This window comes from Chiroxiphia lanceolata, chromosome 10, assembly GCF_009829145.1.
Source record: "Chiroxiphia lanceolata isolate bChiLan1 chromosome 10, bChiLan1.pri, whole genome shotgun sequence".
NCBI classification, from domain to species: Eukaryota; Metazoa; Chordata; class Aves; order Passeriformes; family Pipridae; genus Chiroxiphia; species Chiroxiphia lanceolata.
The window spans coordinates 2,398,130-2,421,540 of NC_045646.1; the positions used below are offsets into that span (position 1 = coordinate 2,398,130).

The following is a 23,411-nucleotide window of genomic DNA, read 5'->3' on the forward strand; positions in this document are numbered from 1 at the left end:
TCTTCATCCTTTCCCTACTTCTCTCTTATTATGGTTAAATATTATTAACAGTTTTATTCACAACATCTTTTTTTTCCCTCCTGTGTCTTCTGAGATGCTTCTATGTGAAAAATGGCCTAAGGTTTAATATTGTGGTTGGTATTTTGTAGGATATTGTTCTGCATTGTGGAATATGTAGTTGGTGTATATTTTGTCTTGTTTCCAAAGTCTGTCTTTTAAAGAGCAGCTGAAAAATTTGTCATCTGGCTCTTGCAATAAAGCTGAATAGATATGAAAATACTCCTACTGATGTCTCTAGCAGTACTTTTAACAATCTTCCTTGATTCTCCAACTTTCAAGGTCAGTTCACTCCTTCTTTATTGAACCAAACTTTGTGGAGTCTCTCTGAACAGAACAGTGACTTGGGATTTTTGGTTGATTTTCTCTTTGTTCCAGAACAATTTTGCCCGGGCTTTAAACCCACCTGAGGATAAGAAATCTATTCTAAGCCACACCAAGGACAGAATCTCCTCTGCTTGTGCTGCAGGGAGAGGGTTAAAATGCTCTCTGTGCAGTGGGTTTGCTGTGACTCACAGTTCCCACCAACGCAGGTTTGCAGTGCCTGGTACAACTCTTTCTCTTGCTTCCCTTGGTTTCATCCTTTCCCTTTTGTGTTTTGTGTTTGAAGGGAAGGTCACAGAGCCTCTCATCTGTGTGGGCTCCCAGCAGAGCAGGAGGGAGCCGAGTGAGAGCCCGGGCTGAGCCGTGCGGGGGGACGGAGGACACGGGCAGGGAAGTTCTAACAGGAACAAAGAAAGCTGGAAGGACCCAGAGGTTTAAGCCACAGCCCTTTGGAAGCAAGAGGTCAGCCAAAGGTTTAAAATTGTATATAGTTTTCTCCTGGCTTTGATGGAAAGTTCTTTTAAAGCCACGCTGGAAGAAAGGATTCAAAGCGATGGGAGGGTTTGCAGGAGCACTGATTTTTCTGCCTTATCATCAGTATTGCACACTTTGCAATACCTGGAGTCTTTTACTTTGCAATACCTGAAGTCTTTTACTTTGCAATATCTGAAGTCTTTTACTTTGCTCCTCAGAAGTCTGTGGAGAGAGGAGTAAATTATTCCCTACAATGACAAATTGACTGTGTGAGCAAAGTGCACACACAGGAAATTAATTATAGCAACTTCACCTCCGAAGATTTCCTCCTTCCTTCCTCCGCACAAAGAGAGGCTGTGGAAATGTTGCCTCTCAGAGCTCCCAGTACTGTCAGGCCTCCCTTTGTGCAGCTCCACACTGTGCTTTGAACACAGGGATGTGGAGAGGTGACACCCCCTTTGAGCTGAGAATGTCTCCACAACACCCAGGGCTGAGGGGACCAGCAGTGGTTGGAATTTTTATAAGTAACACAACGTTGGTGAAACACATCAAATATCTCCTCTTCTCATTTAAAAATTCAAATCATAGAATCATGGAATGGTTTGGGTTGGAAGGACCTTAAAGCTCATCCAGTCCCACCCCTGCCCTGGGCAGGGACACCTCCCACTAGCCCAGGTTGCTCCAACCTGGCCTTGGACACTTCCAGGGATGGGGCACCCACAGCTTCTCTGGAAAAACTGTACCAGGGCCTCCCCACCTTCCCAGGGAACAATTCCTTCCTAATATCCCATCTAACCCTCCCCTCTGTCATTTCGAAGCCATTCTCCCTTGTTCTGTCATGTACAAAAAACATCTCAGGACTCTTTGCACAAAAGCTTCTGCTTTGGCAATTTCCATTTCTTTACCTCTTCTCCTTTATTTTTTTTGGCAGCAGAGTTGCAAAAGGGTGATACTCTGACATTCTGTAAAGGACAGCAATCTGATTTTTTTCTGGTCCAGAATTAATTTGGGTTTCAAACCTGACCCAACAGACACACAAATCTTACTTAAACTTGTCAAATCCAGGATAAAATATTTCAGTTGATACAGGCTGACATTTTTAACTGAGATGTTTGATTTGCAAAAATGTTCTCAATTCCAGCTTTTCTTCTTTTTTTTCCCCTCATGAACTGTGAAGGGAATAGTTTTAGACATGTCATTGCATATTTGACTGACCAGTGATTCACTTGATTGCTTTACTAGAGCAACACATGACATAACTAAATCATGGGGCTTTAAATGCTTCTGTTTTGTAAATGCGAGGACAAGGCTTTAATTATTAAATTCAGATCAATAAAGCAGAGCATCTCCATTACAAAATTCTGAAGGCTGACAATATTCCTGGAATCAGCTGGACAAACTCCAGCTCTTCAGATAGAAAACACAAATCTGTGAAACTTTCACTGTCTCCCTGTTTCTGACCACCCCTTAAATAAGAAAGAAACCCTTTTTTCATGGGAAGTAAATAAATACACAGGTAGTTCAATGGGCTTCAAAGGGATTAAGTAAAGGCTTGCACATAAAATAACTAAATTATAGTATTTTGAGCCTGAATTTCTTGATCTTTTTAATCATCTGTGAAATAAATCTTGTTTGACATCAGTTACTCTCATTTAGAAAGCAGATTGCACACCCTGAAATTCCTAGAAAAGTTATATTAATATACTGATTTAATAGTTTCATCCTTCATAATATACTTTATTATCACTCCATCCAAAACCTGAATTATTTTGCTGATAAAACTTCCATAATCTCTATTGTTTTCCCATTGCTTTTGTGAGCACTGAATGATAATTTATATCTAAAATTTTTTTGCTTTCCTTCTGAAATGTAACTTTTGGGGGGAAAAAATAATATATATATAATGAAAGAGATGCAGTTTTATTTTTTTGGCACCTCTACAAAATATCCTCTGAGATTTAAATTGATTGCAGGGAGGAAAGATCCAAGGCATCCAAGCAGACACTTGGTGTGCTCTACACCAAATTATTCCAAGCCCCTGCAAATATTTATAGTGAAAAGGAAAACTGAATCTCGGCCACACCACAGCAAAACTGGAGGTGGTGCTTGAATAAACCTGAGAGGTTATATTTTAAATTAAGGAAATTATTTGAATGCTGAACCAAGTGGGAAGGGTTTGCAAAGGTTTTACATCCCTGAGGTGGAACGTTGTTAGGTTTGGAGAGTTTTTGGATGGAAATGTGAGGGAGGTTGGGAAGGAAAGCCTTGACTTTTCCTGGGCAGTGTGTGTGTGTGTGTAACAGGACATTTTGCTCTTGGAATGTGGTCAAACAACTCAAACAAGGCCCTGCTTTGCAAGGTTTTGGTGTTGAATTCTGCTAAAACCAGTCTGGCTCATCAGCCCCAAATTAACCTCCTGATAGTGAGGCAGAGATTTGGCAGATGAGCTGCTCAGCTGACCTGGGCACTTGACTAAATCAATCCCTTTATACTCTAAAAGCCCAGGCCACTTCCAGACCATCAGATTCTTCCAATTTAACCCTCCTTGGAGTGTGTGGAGTTTCTCCCTTGTGATGGGGACACTCCTGGAGGTTCAGAGAGAGAGATCTGCTCACAGGCTTTGGTTCGGTGAGTTACATCAACCTCTAATTAATGATTATTTCTTGTTGTCAGCTTTAATATAATTGCTTTGATATAACTGCTTTGACATAATTGCTTTGATATAGTGCACTACCCTATTTTATGTTATACTACCAGGAGTTTTAGCTTTTATACTCTGTGGTAAATAATTCTAATTAAGACCTTTTGTCTGATCATTTGTCATGATAAATAATTCACTTATATTAATATACCCAGCTTGTCATCTTTAACCCTGTGGGACAAAGTTGGACTTAAACTGTTGCCTAAGTCTTAGCCTCAGACTGGACCCAGGAGGAGTTTAGAAAGCAAGGGGGTCCTTTCTCTAATAAACTTTGTCTAAAGCTCCTCTCCCCCACAAGTTTGTGCTCCTGGTTTGCAAACACTTCTACTCAGAGTCAGAAAGTTCAATTGGCTGTTGATAGAGAACTAATTTGCTGCTTTTTGATGCACTGCTCAAACTGTTCTTGATAAATAAATTATTGGATGGGTCGAGCCCAGAATTTACATATCATGTCTGATGAGAAGTTGTACATTCATTATTCACAAGTGTTTGATGAACAGCTTCTGAAAAAAGAAATAAACCCAAACATTAACCATGTATTTTTTAGGATGATTGACTCAGTTCTAGTGATAAAATTGTTTTTCCATGATTGAGAATCTAACCATAAAATAAAGGAGGCAACTCAATCACAGAAGTGTTGAACCCTGTTATGGATAAGAGCCTTTGTTCAGACAGCTAAAAATATCTATCCCAAGAAAGAACAATTATTAATCACTAATGGAAATAAGGGTTTTGGTAACTGTGGCTGTGGAGTTCATGACCTGTTTAACAGGCTCACACCGAGCAGTGGCTTGGAGCTGGAATGGGAGGCTGATGAAAAAATACAGTTGAACATGACAGAGAAATTGGAAATAACCATAGAAAACTGGTTATAAATAACATAGAGGCCAGGAAATGATTGCTTTTGAAAGCAAAGAACGGTTTGGCTGATCCTCTGGGGCACAGGGTGTGACTCCTGGGCATGGTCCTGTGCAGGGCTCAGGGGTAGAATCTATGATCCTGGTGGGTCCCTTCAAACTCAGCATGTTCTGGGATTCTGTGATCCTGAGGCTCATCAAACTCCCAAATCCTTCAGTTTTGCTGACTCAGACCGTGGTAATAGTTTGGGTTGGAAGGGACCTTAAAGGCCATCTCATTCCACCCACTGCCATGGGCAGGGACACCTTCCATAGACCAGCTTGCTCAGAACCTCATCCAACTTGGCCTTGAATGTTCCAGGGATGGGGCAGCCACAGCTTCTCTGGGCAACACATTCCAAATTTTTACCACCCTCAAAGACTCATTTTTCACTATATCCAAAGTCCAAAGACTCATTTTTCGCTTTATCCAAAGTCCAAGAACTCCAGGCCTTGGAATCACCATTTTGTGAGGGCTTCATGGTCTGCATTTAATTTGTAAATTTTAATTAATAATATAGAGAAATGGTCACAGCAGCACAGATCTATAACTCTGCTAAGGCTGATCAGTGTTTCAGGGTGTTGTAAGGTGCACATTTGGTCCTCCATCAGCTTGGGCAAAATAAAAATTAAACCCATGAGACAGCACCAGAAATCTTGAGGAAAACTTTGTGTTATTAATGTCTAAAATGCCCCAAACCATGTGAATAAGCAGCAGTGACCTGGTTATATAAAAAAAAAAAACAACACCACCTCACAGAAAAACCTACCCGAGCTGTTTTAATTGATTGTTCAGTCACCTGCAAATGATGCCCCTGGCTATGAAATGCAAATTTACCTCGAAATATTCGTGTTCATCTGATGGTGAAAAGGTCTGTTGTACTTTGAATCTCAATAAGCTTGGCTTGAGAACCCTCTTCTCTGCACACCATAGGTTTTATATATACATATTTCTATATTTATATATATATATATATCACACAATCTGTTAGGTTGGAAAAGACCTCTGAGATTGAGTCCAGCCTATGACCAAACACCATCACGGCACTGTGTGTCATGTCCAGTCTTTCCTTACGTAAATATATGCAAATTAGGTATTTAAATGGAGATGTATCATCTATTTATGCATATATCTAATAATATATCTATAGATAGATAGATAGATATAGTATATATAATAATGTGGACTTGTAGGCAAATCTAAAAGGTAAAAAAGATACATCGCTTTAATTTTTGCAGTTAGGTGAGAACCTTAGCCCAGGGCAAGCACTACAAATCTGCCCTTTGTAAACATATAGAAAGGAGATGAAAAATCAGCAAGGACATGAAAAATCAGTTCAGCCTCTGATGATGTGTTGCACAGGAGGACCAAGGAAGGCCAATGATCCCTGTTCACTGCTGGGTGGTGGGTATGAAAAACCCCTCTTTCGAGGTCAGGAGACATTTTGTGGTTGAAGAAATGTATTTACAGACTGGGGCCGTTGTTGTGGAAGAAGTGGACGTTTTGTGCTGGTCAGATCAGCTTAATTGGACTTGAGCCTGAGTGGCATCTTCTGCTGTCCCCTTTGGTGTCCATGGTAGGAAAACTGTCTCACCTGCATTTGGCAAGAGCTGGAACCATTGGCACCATTTGATTTCCATGTTGTCCCCTCAAATCCTGGAATATCTGCTGCATGTTTTAGCTTTTAGGGTATTTTCTCCAATCATATCTGAAGTAATCTATATTATAGTGTTTCTATTTCTTCCCATGGCAGACAATCTGCTATCACAATCTTATTCCACAATCTACTATCTCATGGTCAAGAAGACCCATCCCTTTAAGTTGTACCCCCTTACATCACCCTACACAATTTTTTTTCCTACTTCAGCTCATTCATCAAATATTTATAGGTAGTTCATGCTCCTATTTACTCATTACTCAGCCAAATTTTACATTCTTAGCTCATCCTCCTGTGTTTAAGTATTTTCCCTGAATGTTTATTTTAGCTCAAAACGAGATTTACTAGTGAAGAAGAAAGATGATTTTTTTTTTCAGATTTATGTCTCCCTAAATACATTAAGACAACATCTGTGCTCATTTATACGTTGTCAGTGTAGGCAGGAATACTAAAAAAGGATAGAAATTGGTCTGTGGGGCTTGTGTTGCATTTTAGGTAGAACTTGGTAATCTGAAGTGACATCAGATTTACTGTCACAGAATTCCTGTGCCTTGCAAAGGCATATTCCCTTTGTCCTCTGCTTACTGAAGAGGCAGAGAAGTAACTTTGGTGCAGAAATCAAGAAGTGGTTGTTCCTATGGATCTCTGGGTACGTCTGTGGACACATGGATGGTGAGAGGTAGTGGAGCTGCTTGCTGAGAGAAGGAACTGGCTGAAAATATTAATAATCAGCGTTTTCACACTGTTACATGAATATTTCCGTGCTCCTTTTCCTCAGTTGAGGAAATCCATGCATTCTGATGCCGAATTTTGCCTCAAAGGGCGCAGAGGAACTGCTCAGACTGAGTTTTTAGTCTTTAAGCAGGAGGTATTTATTGCAAAGCAGTGTTGGGGAACTCCCAGCTGGCGCCGGACAAAGAGCTCCAAAGCAGGCAGTGAACAGCTGGATTATTTATACAATTCTTGTTAAGAGATTACATCATTTTCCACGAATATTCATAGTATTGCAACATCTAGTTATAATATTCATAACACGCAGAGTTAGGGCGGAGTCGGGGCGTGGTCTTCATTTTGGGGATAATCTTGGTGGTACATCCTGTTACTTCAGCCTCAGGGGTCTTAGTTTTACTCCTCTTTCTCAGGTAAACTTTTGAACTTTCTTTAATTTGGCTGACTACTAGATGTATTTGGCAGGGCTTTCTGAACATCTGGCAGGAGTTTCTGGACCCTGATCCTCCTTTTTCCCCTTATCTTCCTGTGTTCTTACCATATATATATTTACGTGTATGTTAGCGTTCTTAGTGTTCTATTATTTCCTTTCCTTTATGTTCTCTTGTGTGTCAGATTTCTGTATGTGTTATTTTCCATCAGTCCTTGAGTTCTAGTTCTCTTATTCCTTTACTCAGGGTATGCATTCAGAGTTAACTCTTCAGGCCTCGTTTTGCTACACTCAGGTAAATTTTTCAGGCCGTGCTCTGTTTCATTCTGCATCGTTTTCTTGCTTTCCAGGTGCTCAGGATGTTGTGTTGCTGTGACTCCCCTGAGCTGGCAGCCGGCTCTGTGCTCCAGCCCTTTTCCAAAGCTATTAGAGGAAATCTTTCCTATCGACTGGAGCAGCGTGGGAGCTGCCACAGGGCCGTGCTGAGCAGCCCAATTTATTGATGCTGTTCATGTTCCTGAACCGGGGGGACCCTCCCGAAGTCGCCTGGCATGCAGTTCTCAGCTCCAGTGGTCTTGGGTTTGATCAGGGAAGTTAAACTGTGATTTATTTGGAGCTCTGCAAATCTTTATTCCTGGCTATGAACAAGTGTTTGGGGGCAGCGGTGTGTGGGCCATCTGCCAGCGGTGGATGTGCTGCTGAACCCCCAGCCTGAGGCTCTGGGGAGGAAGGGAAGAAACTTCCCTTTCCACAGCGTGGAAATCAAATGGTGCCAATGGTTCCAGCTCTTGCCAAATGCAGGTGAGACAGTTTTCCTACCATGGACACCAAAGGGGACAGCAGAAGATGCCACTCAGGCTCAAGTCCAATTAAGCTGATCTGACCAGCACAAAACGTCCACCTCTTCCACAACAACGGCCCAAGTCTGTAAATACATTTCTTCAACCACAAAATGTCTCCTGACCTCGAAAGAGGGGTTTTTCATACCCACCACCCAGCAGTGAACAGGGATCATTGTCCTTCCTTGGTCCTTCTGTGCAACACATCATCAGAGGCTGAACTGATTTTTCATGTCCTTGCTGATTTTTCATCTCCTTTCTATATGCTTACAAAGGGCAGATTTGTAGTGCTTGCCCTGGGCTAAGGTTCTCACCTAACAGTTATTTCTGATTTTAAATCAATCCTTTTTTCCAGGCATGAGGCAGTTTTAATGTTTCTCCAATAATATCTTGCAGGAAGAGCTGGAAAGTGCATTATGGGGCATAGAACAGCTTAATTTTCCAGGCAAAGGGAGCTACCACAGATGTTGCTTCTTTGCTGCTTCTGCAGCACCTTTGCCTTCCCATGTACGTTATCCCACATTCCTGAGCTCTGCCAGAGCCCAGCAGGTCCTGGAGCCTTTCACAGCCTCTGCTGGCACCTTCCAAATGCTGCAACAGCCCAAGAATTTTTGGGTTGTCATGGCTCCCAAAGTGCCAAAACCATCCTCGATCCAGTGCCCACTCCCCCATGCAAAGGCACCTTACGTTCAAATATAATTATTTCCTTAAATAAACAACCAAGTGAACAAATGTTTGGAATTCACAGACAAAAAAACCCAAACAAAATAAAATAATTTTTCAATGGCAGTTCTCATTAGAGCTCTAAAACTTTGGCAACTTTTTCATCCTTTCTTTTTTTTTTTTAATCTCCTCCAGAAATAGCTCTGAAGTGTTGATAATGTCCAGAGGGTTAATTCACGGTGCCTGCCACAAGGTGGGGTTTCTGAAATGATGGGCCTAATCTTTGAAGTATATTTGATGTATATTTGAAGTCTCTTTGCTCACTCAGAGGAATGGGAGAGGACACACTGTAGAATGAGGCACCAGGTGGTGTAAACCTCTGCTTTGTAGCCAGGACAGGGACCGGTACAAACAACATAAATAAATGTAGGGTCTTTGTTTATAATCAGATTAATAAATATAAAGTGCTCCACACTGTATAAAATCACTGCTTTACAAGATTATTTTTTTTATATATATACACCATGGTTTTGGGTTTATTTGACATGAGACTGCATTTTAGGGGCTTAAGCACCACCTTATCTTTCCTTGTCCCAGCTGAACCTGGATTAAAGGAGAATTGGTCTGGCAGGAGATTTATTTAAATGCCATCACCTGAATCCTCATCCCCACACACCTGGGGAAGCCCTGGGGGGACTTGTCTGGAGCTGATGGTTCCTGTTCCACTGTGATCCCCAAGGAACTGCAGGAATCCACAGAACCAGGTGAGACCTGGGGGGGGGGTTCTGGGAGTTAAAATTTCTAAATGTATTTTTTTTTAACTCTTTGGATGGTTATTTATCTCTATCTTGTGGGGAAAAACCTCTCCCTGGGGCTGTCTAAGTGCTCAGCACCAAACTCTTGGAGTGGGAAAGGCTGCACATGATGGGGATACAGGGATGAGTATTCTTAAGTTGCACCAGGGGAATGTTTAGATTGGATATTAGGGAAAATTTCTTCCCTGAAAGAAAGGTCAGGCATTGGAACAGGCTGTGCAGGGACATGGTGGAGTAGGTAAGTTCTCAGTTTTTGAGTTTTTGGTCCCCTGTAAAACCCTGGCTATAAATGAAGAAAATATGGTCCCTTCAATTTTGAACAGAGAAGGTCACATTTAAAAAGCAACATTAAGCTTTTGACAGTGAAGTTTATAGAAAAGGAAGATAAATAAGAGAGCTGGAGAGTGCAAATCAAAGAGTTGGAGGCCAGGAAAGCTCAGTGTGTTTGGGTTGGAGGAAGGGAATGACCACAAAGAAAAGGCTGCAAATCCATAAAGGGATTTCATGGGAAGTTGAGGGACTGATTGTTCTTGTTGGGCTTCAATTTAAAGAAAAGTATTATAGGGATAAATCATGGAATCCCAGAATGATTTGAGTTGGGAGGGACCTTAAAGATCATCCAGTTCCAACCCCTTCCACTAGGTCATGAGACAACATAAAATGAGACCCCTTTTAAGGTCCCTTCCAAGCCAAACCATCCTGTGATTCTCATTTTCCCAGTTTAAATAACAAGCTGAGGTGAAGTTTTAAGGCATAAAACCTGTTTTCTAGAAGCAGCGGTTGCAAGAGTTAAAATGTTTGGGGTTTGAGCATTTAAATGAATTTTTAATGTTCTATCTCTGTAATTAAGAAGGGCAGGAAAATAGGAATTCTTCAGGGGCAAGCAAGAAGATATCGTTTGATATTTTGAAAGTGCTCCGAAGTTTAGGAAGCTTTAATAAAGTAATAAAGCAGGAAAAATGTATTCCCTCTGTTCCCTTTCTCGTCTTTCTCAATTTTGGGAGCCTTGAAAGATTCCAGGGAAGGTGTACTGACGGCAACCAGGCTTTTCTTGGTTACCTTCAGTGCCTCCAAAGTAATCCATGGTCCCTTGGGATCTGCAAATCATGGACTGAGAGCAGCTCTCCGGGTGATAAAAGCTGCAGGATAACTCATTTAAAAGTTACTTTGCAGAGATGATGATTACTGAGTCTTGCAGAGATATACACATGAATTGTCTCTTGACTTCGATGGAGTCAATTAGAGCTCCTTAATTAGTGCAGTTAGTAATCATCTGCTGAAATTACAGATGTTCTTTTGTGCTATGATTTGTATTTTAATACCATTTTTAAAAATGACACCGCCTAGACAGATTTGGTTGAACATTTTCTTTAGTTGCTTTGGCACTGCAGGACTACTTTAAAATAATTTAATATCTGAGACTTCTCTCAGCAACATAATTTCTTGGGTGGTTTTCTATTTTTCTCCTCACTTATGGTTTTTGCTTTGATTCCTTGTAATCACTCCTACTTAAACCTTCTGAACTCTGGGACTAATTCATCCTTTTTCCTTGGCTTTTCTTTTATTTTTTTTTCATTTTTCCAATGAATTTATTAATCATGAAAGACCTTCCATATGGGAAACACTCATTTGATGCACCAGACTAAACTCTTAGATTGCTTGTTGATTTTGAAACAATCTGGTCTCTCTTTGAAGGAGTTACAGCACAGAGACACCTGATATTTCTTCATTAAACACAAATAAAGGGGAAAAGGCAGTGGAATAAGCAGATCCTATAAATCCCCATGGAAGAGCCATGTCAGAGGGACAACAGGCTCATAACTGCCTGGGAAATTGGTGAGGTGGGGAGGGACCTGGAATCATTCCAGACAACACAATCATGCAACAAAGCTTTTGGATATTGATTCCTCTTAACTTCTACAAGCAGCAAAACCTGTTTTCCCACATAGCAGGGATCCTGCTCTTGCATTGTCTGAATGTTTCTGTCTAATGTGTCACCTGGAGCACCCCAAATGGGCAATTTTTCTCCTGTTAGGAGCTGATTCCCCTCACACAAAGCACTGGGATGGGACGTGGCTCACGTTTAGTTCCCGGATTTGACTCCGCGATGACAAATCCCTTTAATTTTGACTGCTCGTATTTGTGGAACGAGTGGGGACTCCGAGATATTGCAGGAATTATTTTCAAGCAAAGCATTTGTTTTGACAGCATTGAAAAAAGCAGGAAAAAAAAAAAAAGGGAGAGATATTATCCTGTGACAATATATCTTTTTGTACCTGAGAGGCATCGATTTGCGGCGGAGGCATTTACGGCTCCAAAATTGTTTACAAGAATAGGAAGCCTCTGCCAGGCTGAGCTGGGAAACTGGGAGGATTTGCTGCTGTAGAAATGACTCCATATTCATGCACCCAGGAAAGGATGGGGTGGGTGGAAGATTCCAGACCGGATTTACCTGCTGGTTGTAGGGATCAGCAAATGGAAATAAGAGGGAGTGAGATCTCAAGACATGAATCAGGAGAGGAAGCAGAGGGTGCTCCAAAGGGCATGGAGTGATGGGACAAGGGGGAACGACTTTGAGCTGAAGGATGGGAGGTTTAGATGGGATATTGGGAAGAAATTCTTGGCTGTGAGAGTGGGGAGGCCCTGCAGAGGTTGCCCAGAGAAGCTGTGGCTGCCCCATCCCTGGAAGTGTCCAAGGCCAGGTTGGAGCAACCTGGGCTAGTGGAAGGTGTCCCTGCCCATGGCAGGGATGATCCTTAAGGTCCTTTCCAACCTAAACCATTCTGGGATTCTTTTATCCCTGCAGAGATAAAGGAGCATCTGTCCTTCATGGAAGAGCTTTGATTCCCAGAGCTCTCATTGTATTTAGTGTCAATTTGTTCACATAAAAACTGAGCATGGAATTACCTTCAGCTGGGAGAATTCTCTTCTCAGTTGCACTGGTGTGTCCAGAGGCATCAGACTGAAGTGAATAAGATATTTCAGATATATTTTGGTCTTAATATTCTACGTCTGAATTTAAGTTCAGATTCCTAGAATAAAAAATAAAATAGAATGTAATAAACACGACTCAGATGAAATATTATTTAAATGAATATATTTTCTTGATAAATATAGCTTGTATTTTAAGTATTTCTCAGGTTTGAATAGTGTAAGACCATATAGAATGTGCCTTATGTTTAATTTCTTTATCCATTCCGTGTGCGTGGCCTTGACCTTGTAGAAAATGTTGGTAAATGTGTATTATATCCATGTGACAACCTGAATGGTAAGAATTGTTCCAATACACAGATCAATAACACGTTGGAATGCTGTTATTAAACAGAATGCTGCCTCAGTAATGAAAAAAACACATCAACTTTCTATGAAATGATGTTTTTTTCTAGGCAGAGTGAGCCATAGATCAAGCTTTGACAAATTCTGCTACTCTTGAATAGATTAATTTTTTTGCTCCTGGCCTCCCTTCCACCTGGAAGAGAGAAAAGAAAGTAATTCCTGCTCCAGAGACAAAGGGATTTAAAATGAGGGGAAGGAAGGCACAACTCTCAGCAGCAACATTTTGATTCAGAAGCTTAAATACTCGTGCATCATAAACTGTAAAATGTACTGATTTCCATTTAGTGATAATTCCTGGTCTAGGGGGAAAAAACTCTTTCTTTTATATTTCTGACACCCCCCCCCAAAAAAAAAATTAAGTCCTGCTGTCTTTTTTCTCATTTATTTTGCAATTTCACGAAATTTCTTCACACACACAAAAAAAATCCAACAGCAAAATGTTAAAATTTAAAAACTTCAAAAAGCTTTGTAGCTGCAAAGGGGTTTTCTTGTCCGGTTGTCCTAATTTCATAATTGGTTTACCGTTGGGCAGTTATTAGAGGTTTCGTCCCTAAGGAATTTGCTTTGGCTCTCTGATTGTTAATATATGTTGACCTTAAGCCTGAACAGCTTCTACTGTTTATTTCCACTACATTCAAGTTTGAATGTCCTGTTTGCTCCTAAAAATGCAATTGGTTTTGCTTTAGAGCTGAATTCAAAATGAGATTTTTTTAACAGCAAATTCAGTTGTGAAGTGGCCAGTGTCCCTTGAACATGAGTAATCGAGGGAAGCAATTTGGTTTCTTATATTTGTGGACCAAATAAGGTTATTTTTTTACTTTATTTATGGGTGGGTTTATGGTGATGATTTGTTTATACACTGACAGTCATTATCATCACAGAATCTCAGAAGGGTTTGGGTTGGAAGGACCATAAAGGTCATCTCATTCCCCCCCTGCCATGGGCAGGGACACCTTCCACCAGCCCAGGTTGCTCCAAGCCCTGTCCAACCTGGCCTTGGACACTTCCAGGGATGGGGCAGCCACAGCTTCTCTGGGCAATCTGTGCCAGGACCTCCTCACCCTCACAGGGAAGAATTTCTTCCCAATATCCCACTCAGCCCTGCCCTCTGGCACTGGAAGCCATTCCCTCTTATCCTGTCACTCCGTCCCTTGTCAACAGTCTCTCTCCATGTTTCTTGTAGTTCCTTCAGCACTGGAAGGCCACAATCAGGTCACCCCAAAGCTTCTCTTCTCCAGGCTGGACAATCCCAGCTCTCTCAGCCTTTCCTCCCAGCAGAGCTGCTCCAGCCCTCTGATCATCTTGGTGTCTCCTCTGGACTGGCTCCAACAGCTCCATGTCCTTCCTGTGCTGGTGATCCAGGAGCTGGAGGCAGTGCTCCAGCTGGGATCTCAGAAATCAATTATCAAATGTGACCAGTTATCAAATCAAATTATTGAAAGACTTGGTTATCCTGTGTGGTGCCTTCCTGCCCACTTGCCAGAAGAGGGTTTAATATTTAAGTGCAGTAGCTGGGCAGTCCCAAACCTGCTGAAATTTATCTCAAACAAAGGACAATACATTCAAAACTATACCTGATGTTAAATTACTCATCTCTTGCCTGGAAAATCAATGTCTGTGTGCTGAGAAATCGCATTATAAGTAATGTAAGTCTGACTTTGCTTGGCCTGCTCATTTCTGCTGCTCCTCTGCTGTGTCTCTGTGACCCTTCCCACGTGTCTTTAAGGTGTAGAACAGTGAGAAGTGTTCTCTGAATGAGGCAATTTCACTCAGCAGATAAAATAGTCAGACTTTTTCTAGTAGTCTCCTCACCCTCAGTTCAGTTTGAAGTTCTCCTGTCCTGCTGGGGGAGATGGAATTATCTTTGCCTCTCTCATTTGCGAGGTTGGCCATCAGTCTCAGCTGTTTACGTGTCAAAGACAACGACTCAAATCCCCAAACTGCACCAAATGAGCACATGGAGACAAAATATCTTCCAAAATGTGAAATATGATGCTAAAATACCTCTGGATTATGTCAATAAATCCAGTCCAGAGGATAACTCTTCCAACGTAGTAAGTGTATTATATAAGCAACCACAGGAAACTTGGAAACACAAGATATTTGAAATCTCATTTGACAGAGATGCTTCACACTAAAGCAATTTCTCTCAAAGAAATGTGGATCTAATTTGCCAACTGTGATTTGAAGGAAGAAATATTTATATTGATTTTTTGGGGGCCTTTTTTTCTTATCCTCCTGGGGTGGATTTTACTCCAGAGCAGAGGACAGGGACAGAGGACAAAAGTACTGAGTTCTTCTCCCAAAATAACACTTCCTCCAAGTTTCTTGTGAGCAGAAATGTTCCATTCTAGAGAGGTGACAACCCCATACATCACCAAAAGATTTATTTTTAAACCCTGTGTAATATTGTCATGAACTACCTCCTAATAAACACTAAATTTGAGAGGAATTCAGGAAATTTGGTTATGGTGTCATCAGTGCTGACTCCTCCCTTCAGGACCACTGAGGTTTAATTTGAATTAAGACAGGTATTAATTTGCAGAACAATAGAAATATTAAAAAAGCCCTCACATTGAATTACAGCTTTTACTAATATTTTTTCCTGTATTTTCCATTTCCACTGAGAGCTGGAGATGGGAACACTGAATTCAGAGTGGTGATTCCCAAACTTTGCTGCGTGAGGCCACTGAAAATAAAAAGTTCAAGCATTTTTTTCACAGGTTTTATGAAGTCAAAAAGAAGGTGCAAAACTAAAAGTAAGATTTTTTTTCTTTTAAGGTACTTGGGAGTAGAATTTTCCAGCCAGAATTTTGTAAGGAACTCCTTGCTCAGGTGCCATTCAGGGCCGAGCTTTGTCCTTTTAACCTGTTATTTTAACGAGAGTCCTTTGGAGCCTCACAAGCTTCCCGTTTCCACCAGGTCCAAGGAAGATATGGAAAAGCTGGATGGGAATGACAGGGAGATTAATGGACCAAAGAAACCCCTGGGAAATCTCCAGCTGTTTTATTTCAAGGGCTTAACACTCATTTTGTACCTCCTGGTGTCGTCCACCTTCAACCACAGTGTTTGTTTTTTAATAATGTATTAACGAGAAGGAGAGAGGATTTATTATTTTTCTCCACTGTAACTTTTATTTATGGTACTGTTGTTTCTTCCCCTTGCAAAATCTACTGTTCTCTGTGTAGTTTAGTGCTAAAAAAAAAAGACAAAATTTTCATGTCTATTAGAAAGCTCTCTTTAAACTTTGAGTGCTTTTCCCACACCCATGTTAACCCAGTGACATAAATACTTCATTTTGGTATTTTTCACTTGGATATTTGTTTCAGCTTCGGTTTATACACAAACAGTGGCTTTGTTTGAAATGAGAGTAGAATATTTACGTTCTTAATCTAAATCAAAATGTGTTTTTCTGCTATACAAAGGAAAAATCCTCTTTACAGGGTTTTGGAGATGCCAGGGAAGGCAGAACCACTTTCTAACTTTGCAGTTGCAAACTCTCCTTGTTTCTCTGTTACAGGGCAGATAAACACAGGCTGATGGGCTGTTTCTCTGCCACTTTTGGCATGGTATTTTTCCCTATATTTTGATTCCATAATATGATATATGAAGCAAAATCAATAGTTTTCCCTCGTAAGGTTAAGAGCTGACTAAATAATTCATGAGTCATTTGATCAATGTGACTCAGAGAATATCCACCAGCAGAGAAAACGATTTTCTCAAATACCCCCATTATTTGAAATTATCTGACCACTGTCTGGGGGAAATTTTTAAGTCCTTATATTGACCAGAACTGATTTTAAATAAGCACTTGCTATTTGTGCTCTGCTGCTTCTTTGTGACCTGCCAGCTCTGAGTCACCTTGTGCTGCTTGGCTGATTGGATCTGCAGCAAGTCCTTGATGAACAAGCATGAATAAGCCTTAAAAAAAATAAATAATAATAATAATTCTTGGTTCTGGTTGCAGGAGGAAAGAAAAGCAAGTTAAAACTTGCCTGAAGTGAACTGACTTCAACAAGACATTGGGCACAATTCAGCTCTGGGTGAAGGTGCTTTTGTAGAGACTCTCTTCTCCCAAACCTGACTGCAGGGGGGTGCTGGTGGCACTTTGGCTGAGGTGGGACCTTCCTCTGCCTGCACTGGGGGAAGAGGGAGAGAAATATTCAGTTTGGCTGCTAAATGCAAAATTATAATGGCAAAGAATGAAGAGCTGTAGCCAAAGTGCTGATAATGGTGTTAATTCTTAAATATGCTGCACCTCAGGCACAGTATTTTGTCAAATTCCATATAAATTCCATGTATCACATTTATGTGCAGAACAGCTGTTTAGGGTGTCAGGAAGTGTCTTTTTGGGGGGCTTTCAGAGCATGGAATGACAGAATGGTTTTGGTGGGAAGGGACCTTGAAGACCATCCAATTCCACCCTGTGCCATGGGCAGGGACACTTTCCACTATCCCAGATTGCTCCAACCTGGCCTTGGACACTTCCAGGGATGGGGCAGCCACAGCTGCTCTGGGCAATCTTTACCTCTCTGGGTAACAGCTGGAGATTTCCCAGGGGTTTCTTTGGTCCATTAATCTCCCTGTCATTCCCATCCAGCTTTTCCATATCTTCCTTGGTCCTGGTGACAACGGGAAGCCTGTGAGGCTCCAAAGGACTCTCTTTAAAATAACAGGTTACAAGGACAAAGCTCAACATCCCTGTGCTCTGAATGGCACCTGAGCAAGGAGTTCCTTACAAAATTCAGGCTGGAAAACTCTACTCCTGAGTACCATGAAAGAAAAATCTTACTTTTAGTGATGAGATTTCTTTTGACTTCAGAGAGGATCACCACCCTCACAGAGAAGAATTTCTTCCCAATATCCCATGATTTTCCTCCTAGTGATGAATCCTTGTGGCAAATCCACGTCTGAGGATCATGGAATCCCAGACTGGTTTGGGATGGAAGGGACCTTAAAGCTCATCCAGTCCCACCCCTGCCATGGGCAGGGACACCTTCCTCTATCCCAGGTTGCTCCAAGCCCCATCCAACCTGGCCTTGGACACTTCCAGGGATGAGGCAGCCACAGCTTCTCTGGGCACATGTCCACTTTTTGGAATGGAGAAAATATCCATATCGCTGGGCTCAGTGCAGCCCTTCCCAAACACTGTATTTTAAGGATATATTATTTTGAGTCATAATCCTTTATCCTTCTTATTCTTTATTGGCCCTGTGGAAACTAGGGTTACAAATGCATTAATCTCCCTGCCCTCTCTTTTTAAACCTTCATTCTGGAGTCTGGAATACATTTATCTCTCAGTCCCACGAGGCTGAATCTGAAGGCCATGGAAATCAATGGCACAATTGGCTGGGCTTGCAGGGAACAGTGGGAATGGATTAAAAGGATGGTGGGGCACGTTCAGCTTGGAGATATTTCTTGCAATGTCTTGAAATGTCTGTGCTGGGGAGTGGCAGAATCCACCATCAAAACATTTTAATTCAGAGATTAAATGCAGAGATGGAAGTGCAGGAAGAAGAGACATTAATCAAAAGTTCTCTAATATTCAAGTTTTACTTGCAGTTTCCATAGTAAGTTTATAATATGTGTTCCCATACATAAGTCTTGTCCATATCACATCTTCTGTTTTCTCCAACTGTGACAAGTCCTGTTTTACCTGCTTAAAAAAAATCTGATTTTCCCAGTCCATTTCTGGGAGCGTGGAATTTATTTCTATGAATTTCTTAGCTAGGTTTTCTATTTTAAATTTTCTCAGATATTTAAAATAGAAATTTAATTAAATAAATTTAAATAAAATTTAAAATAGAAACAAAAGAAATTGTTTCTAGGGTTATTAACAGCTTAAAACCTCTGAAATATTATTTCTCTATTCTTTTCTTCCAAGTCTGATTCCTCCCATGATCACACTGACACAACAGTTCCCATAGATATGTGACCATGGAATCAGTCATGTGGTTCTTTGCTCATGTGCAAATTGACTTCTTTATCTTCTCCCCAAACTCTTAAAACTTGTTTTTCCTATAACAAACATAATATAATACAATATAATAAAAATATTTTATATATCAAATAGGAGCCAGGGTGCTGCTGTGCTCAGAGCACCTTTTTTATCCTTCTGGCCTCTATTTTCTTATTTTGGTGGACTTCTATTTTTTTTGTCTTCAAGTTTGGTGGCAAATTCCTGGCTGGGCAGCTTCCCTAGTAAGAGATGTAATTCCTTGTGTCCCTGCTCACTGAACAAAGCTCCAGACACTGTATTTATTCAGATTACAGCTGATTTGTCATATGTCCTTATATAATACATTCTAATAGACTTAAACTGGGGGAGCATTTTGTAACTCCTGTGTAGGAGCTTCATCATCAAATCCTATTTGTTTTTTGGATTTGGGTTTTAATTCCCCACCAATCCCTTTGTAAATGTCTTTTTCTTCCCAGAATAATGTCAAACAACTTTTCTGATTGCTGGATATTGTTTCTCCTGGGACATGATGGGTTCCTCAGAGGTAGGATTTGTCAAGTTTTTACATCTTTTCTTATCGTGACTGAGAGTATTAGAAGTGTTTGGATTTTTTGGATGCTTTGTCCTGCATTTCCTAAGACCTTTCCTTACGAATGAACTCATGGAATTTTGTAAAGTGGACTGGAATATAAGACAACTAATTTTTGAACTCCAGCCTTGGGTGCAGTGAAATCTTGTGTATCTGGGGCTTGTTCTAAGCACAAGTAGTTTTGCCAGTTACTTCAAGAGAAAAAAAATGACTTTTAAGAATTATCTGGTTGAGCTTTAAGGCATCCTGATGCAACAACAGAAAGTTCTTTTGGCAGAATGGGGGACTCCCTTATCAAAATAATTAATGATTCCATAGGATAATCAGTTTGCAGCTACACTGGGAAGTCTGTGCCGGTCTGCCTGCACTGGAAATAAGATTTTAGCATTCCTACATCTCCATTTCTAGTCTTTAAAACCGAGATTTCCCGTGGAGGAATGGCATAGTCATCAATAGAATCATTTTATATAATTGGGTACTCTGGTGCTGCAATTAGAACTGACATTAAACACAAGCCAGGCTGCCAAACCACAGAAGTGAAGGTGGAGAACAGGATCCTGCAGCATTTACACTTCCCAGAGCACCTCTGTTGCTCTGGTCAGCAGTCAGGCTGCAGGAAACACAATTACCCAAAGCTGATCCAGCTGTCCTGTGATGGGAACTCTTCCCCACTGCTCTGCTCCACAGGTTTTAGTCTTTCCTTGCTGCCAAGCCACTAAAACAGGAGCAGTTCCCCACTGCTGATCCGGGGGATGTGGGAATTAGACCCATGGGAGAGCAGGATCTGCAACCACTTAATTTAAGCAACTTATTGGATGATCAGGGTTGAATTTTGAATTCAAAGAATGAATTATTTCTGGTCTGGAGTTCATTCCTAGATCAGGACTGTGTCCTCATCATGGCCAGGCTTCGCCAAAGAAAATCAACGAATTATGAGTAAATATTAAAATAAAAACTTAAAGCTATCAATAAAAACGCAGAATCCAGGTAGAATCCAATACAAAATGACTGCCAAAAAAAAAAACCAAAAAAACAAACCCACAGGATTCTAATTGGCAAAGTAGAACCTGAGGGTTTAAGTTTATTAAGGTGAAACTAAATTTGTTGGTTTGGGGTTTTGATTGGTTGGTTTGTATTTAGACACTCATTTCTTTTTTACACAGGAAAAAAACCCCATATAACTTCATTTTACCTGCTGTTACTCCCAGGGAACAACTTAATACAAATATTCAATATCATAAATTTAAAACAAATACTATAAATATATTCCTAGAAATATATTGGTGATTTGGTGACTTTTTCTTATGTTCTTAACAAATGCTGAAGTGATTTGTGTTAACCAAGTAATAACATTAACACTAACTTTTTCTCCAAAGACTGGGAATAAAGCTTTTCTGCTCCAATAAATTTTAATAGACATTTATTGGTTGTGTTTAAATGCTTGTGTATAGTTTTTGGTTTTATTATTATGAAATGTTTTAACTCATATGTTCATTCATGTGCCTCATGTAGCATATTTAAGTGGTAGAATTAGCCTTTTTTTATCAAGATGCAGAAACAGGCCATTGTGTGTTCTCTAAAGCAATAAAATGGTAAAGGAGGTTTGTAAAAAGCACTGCACACCTGTTTGGCAACAGAACAGTCTGGGCACGTGACCATTAAGCTACCGAAATAATGATATCAGGACTGTGTACCTAAAGCAGAATAGTCTAAACAATATGTGCTAAACAGGGTTTGCTGACTCAGGTCTCTGCTGCTGGGGACATCTGTTGCCTGCTATGAACATGTCCTGTGCTTATGGGACTCATCCAGACAATTCTCAGCCTTTATTCTCTTTCTTCACTTTATCTGGAATTTTACATATTTTTAACTTTTTCTTCAAATGCTCAGACAGTTCAGGCCATTGAATCTTCTCGCTCTGTGACTGCAATGATATTTCAGGGACCATAAATAACCTACATTTTAGAGTTTATGCTTTTCCTCTTGGAAAACACGATTAAAATTATGTTCTTGCTGTTCTGAAGGCTTAATTTATTTGTCTTTCTCAGGCATATTATTTAAAATCTCTAATATTCAAATGTAAATAATCAAATCTAAGTCCTATTTGCCGTAGATCTTAAAAGAAAATCTTCATTCCTTCAATCTTTGCTACCAACAGAGGAAAGCATCTTATGCAAAAAAAAGAAAAAAGAAAAAAAAAAAGCATTTGCAGTTCATCTTTTGGATAAGAATATTACAAAGCTATTGGAAGCAAAAAGCCAGCCTACAAAAATGCATATTTTGTTGTATTGCCTCAGGTATGGAGGGATGAATTACAGGATTTGAGTCGTATTTATTTTCCACAGCAGCTTAAGAACGTTAAAGAACAAGTTAAAAAGTCGTCACTGGCCTCTTTGTTCGTGGTTTTGTTTTTGAGGCACTGGGGGGGGGGGGGGTTGGGACTGGGTGTTGTTTTTTTTTTTCCTCTTAAACTTCGTGAAAGCAGAATGTGAAAGTAGGTCACTGCAGCAGAGTGAGGGCTTTGGGTGGCTGAGCACAGCCCTGCAGCCCCCAGGGAGGGAGGTGTGGTGTCACCCCGGGCTTTTGGAGCTGGCTCTGCTGGAGCAGAGCATTCCAGAACTCTGGAGAAGGGTCATCACCCACCCCCAGGACCTGCTGCCCGCACATGCTGCTGTTGGGCCATTTCTGCCCCCGCTTTGGGCATCAGCCTCACCCAGGGCCGGGGGGAACAGGGAAGGGCGAGCTGGTGTGCTGCAGGATCGGGTCCCTGGTGTCAATTCAGGCTTGGAGATTGTTCAAACATGGTCCTTCTGCTCTATGAAATGTTCTCCTTCACCTTAGGCAGCTTTGATCTGAATTTAGGGTTTAGATCCTGGTGAGGATCTGAATTTTCGAACTTCTGTATTTGTCAGATAATGTCTCACTTTTCTATTTCTTTAAATGATGAAAGATGGATTTTTTTTTTTTTAATGCCTAAGATGATTTAATGACTTTTTATTTTACGTTTTCTTAACAGGGATGACATTTAGACAAGGAAAAAAAAAAGAGCAGCCATCAATAAGTAGTTTTATTGGTTGAATTTTAATGTTATTTTTAAGCAAATAATGAATTACTTTGACTAATAACTGTAGAGCCAGACATGATTCATTCCATAATTAGGTTGACAGTCCCCATCAATCCTGTAGTTTTAGTTCATCTGATTATCAAATCTTGTCTCCTTTTCCCACAGAACATCTTTCCAAGCTGTACCCCATGAAATCCAAAATGTTCCTGAGGACTCTCCGAGCAAAGCTTTGGCAATTCCAGATCTTCAGCCAAGATGGGTCAACACCCAGCCCTGAGATTCAGCTTGGGGAATATCCACAGTTCAGCCTTTGCAGATTACAAGGGGTTTTTCTGTAGAAAAGTTAAACCTGGGAAGCTTCAACTGAAAATCCAGCTCTCCCAGAGGAACTGAGTGCAGCCAAAGTGCTGGTTGGGCACAAGCCAACAGATCTGAGGGACTGAGGGGACATCCCACTCCATTTAGTCCCAGCACACAGGGCTGAAGGCAAGGAATTGCCTTGTGTGAGAAGCTTCCAGATGTTCTAGATCAGTTGGGTGGGAGATTCCTCAAGTGCTGAATCAATAGAAAGAAGATTTTTGACTTCTTTTCAGGAAAACGACAGGATAAGAGCACATATCCTCAAACTGTGCCCAGGGAGGTTCAGGCTGGACATGAGGAGGAATTTCTTCCTGGAAAGGGTGGTCAGGCACTGGAAGGGGCTGCCCAGGGAGGTTTGGAGTCTCCATCCCTGGAGGTGTCCAAGGAAGGACTGGATGTGGCACTCAGTGCTCTGGGCTGGGGACAAGGTGGGGATGGGGCACAGGGGGGACTCTGAAATCCTGGAGATCTTTCCCAGCCTTAACAATCCTGTGATTCTGTGATCCCAGAAGTGTCT

The 23,411-nt window shown here is 40.9% G+C and overlaps 1 long non-coding RNA gene across 2 annotated transcripts; it reads left to right on the plus strand.

Annotated features, from left to right (window-relative positions):
• Positions 1-3,008: 3,008 nt before the first annotated feature.
• On the plus strand, positions 3,009-22,806 carry LOC116791687. 2 transcript variants are annotated; one of them, XR_004358821.1, is made up of 4 exons: positions 3,009-3,055; positions 3,356-3,483; positions 9,369-9,535; positions 22,700-22,806. It is a non-coding gene; the product is annotated as an uncharacterized LOC116791687 (long non-coding RNA). The 2 variants fall into 2 exon arrangements; XR_004358822.1 differs by having other exon boundaries at positions 3,029-3,095.
• Positions 22,807-23,411: the final 605 nt, after the last annotated feature.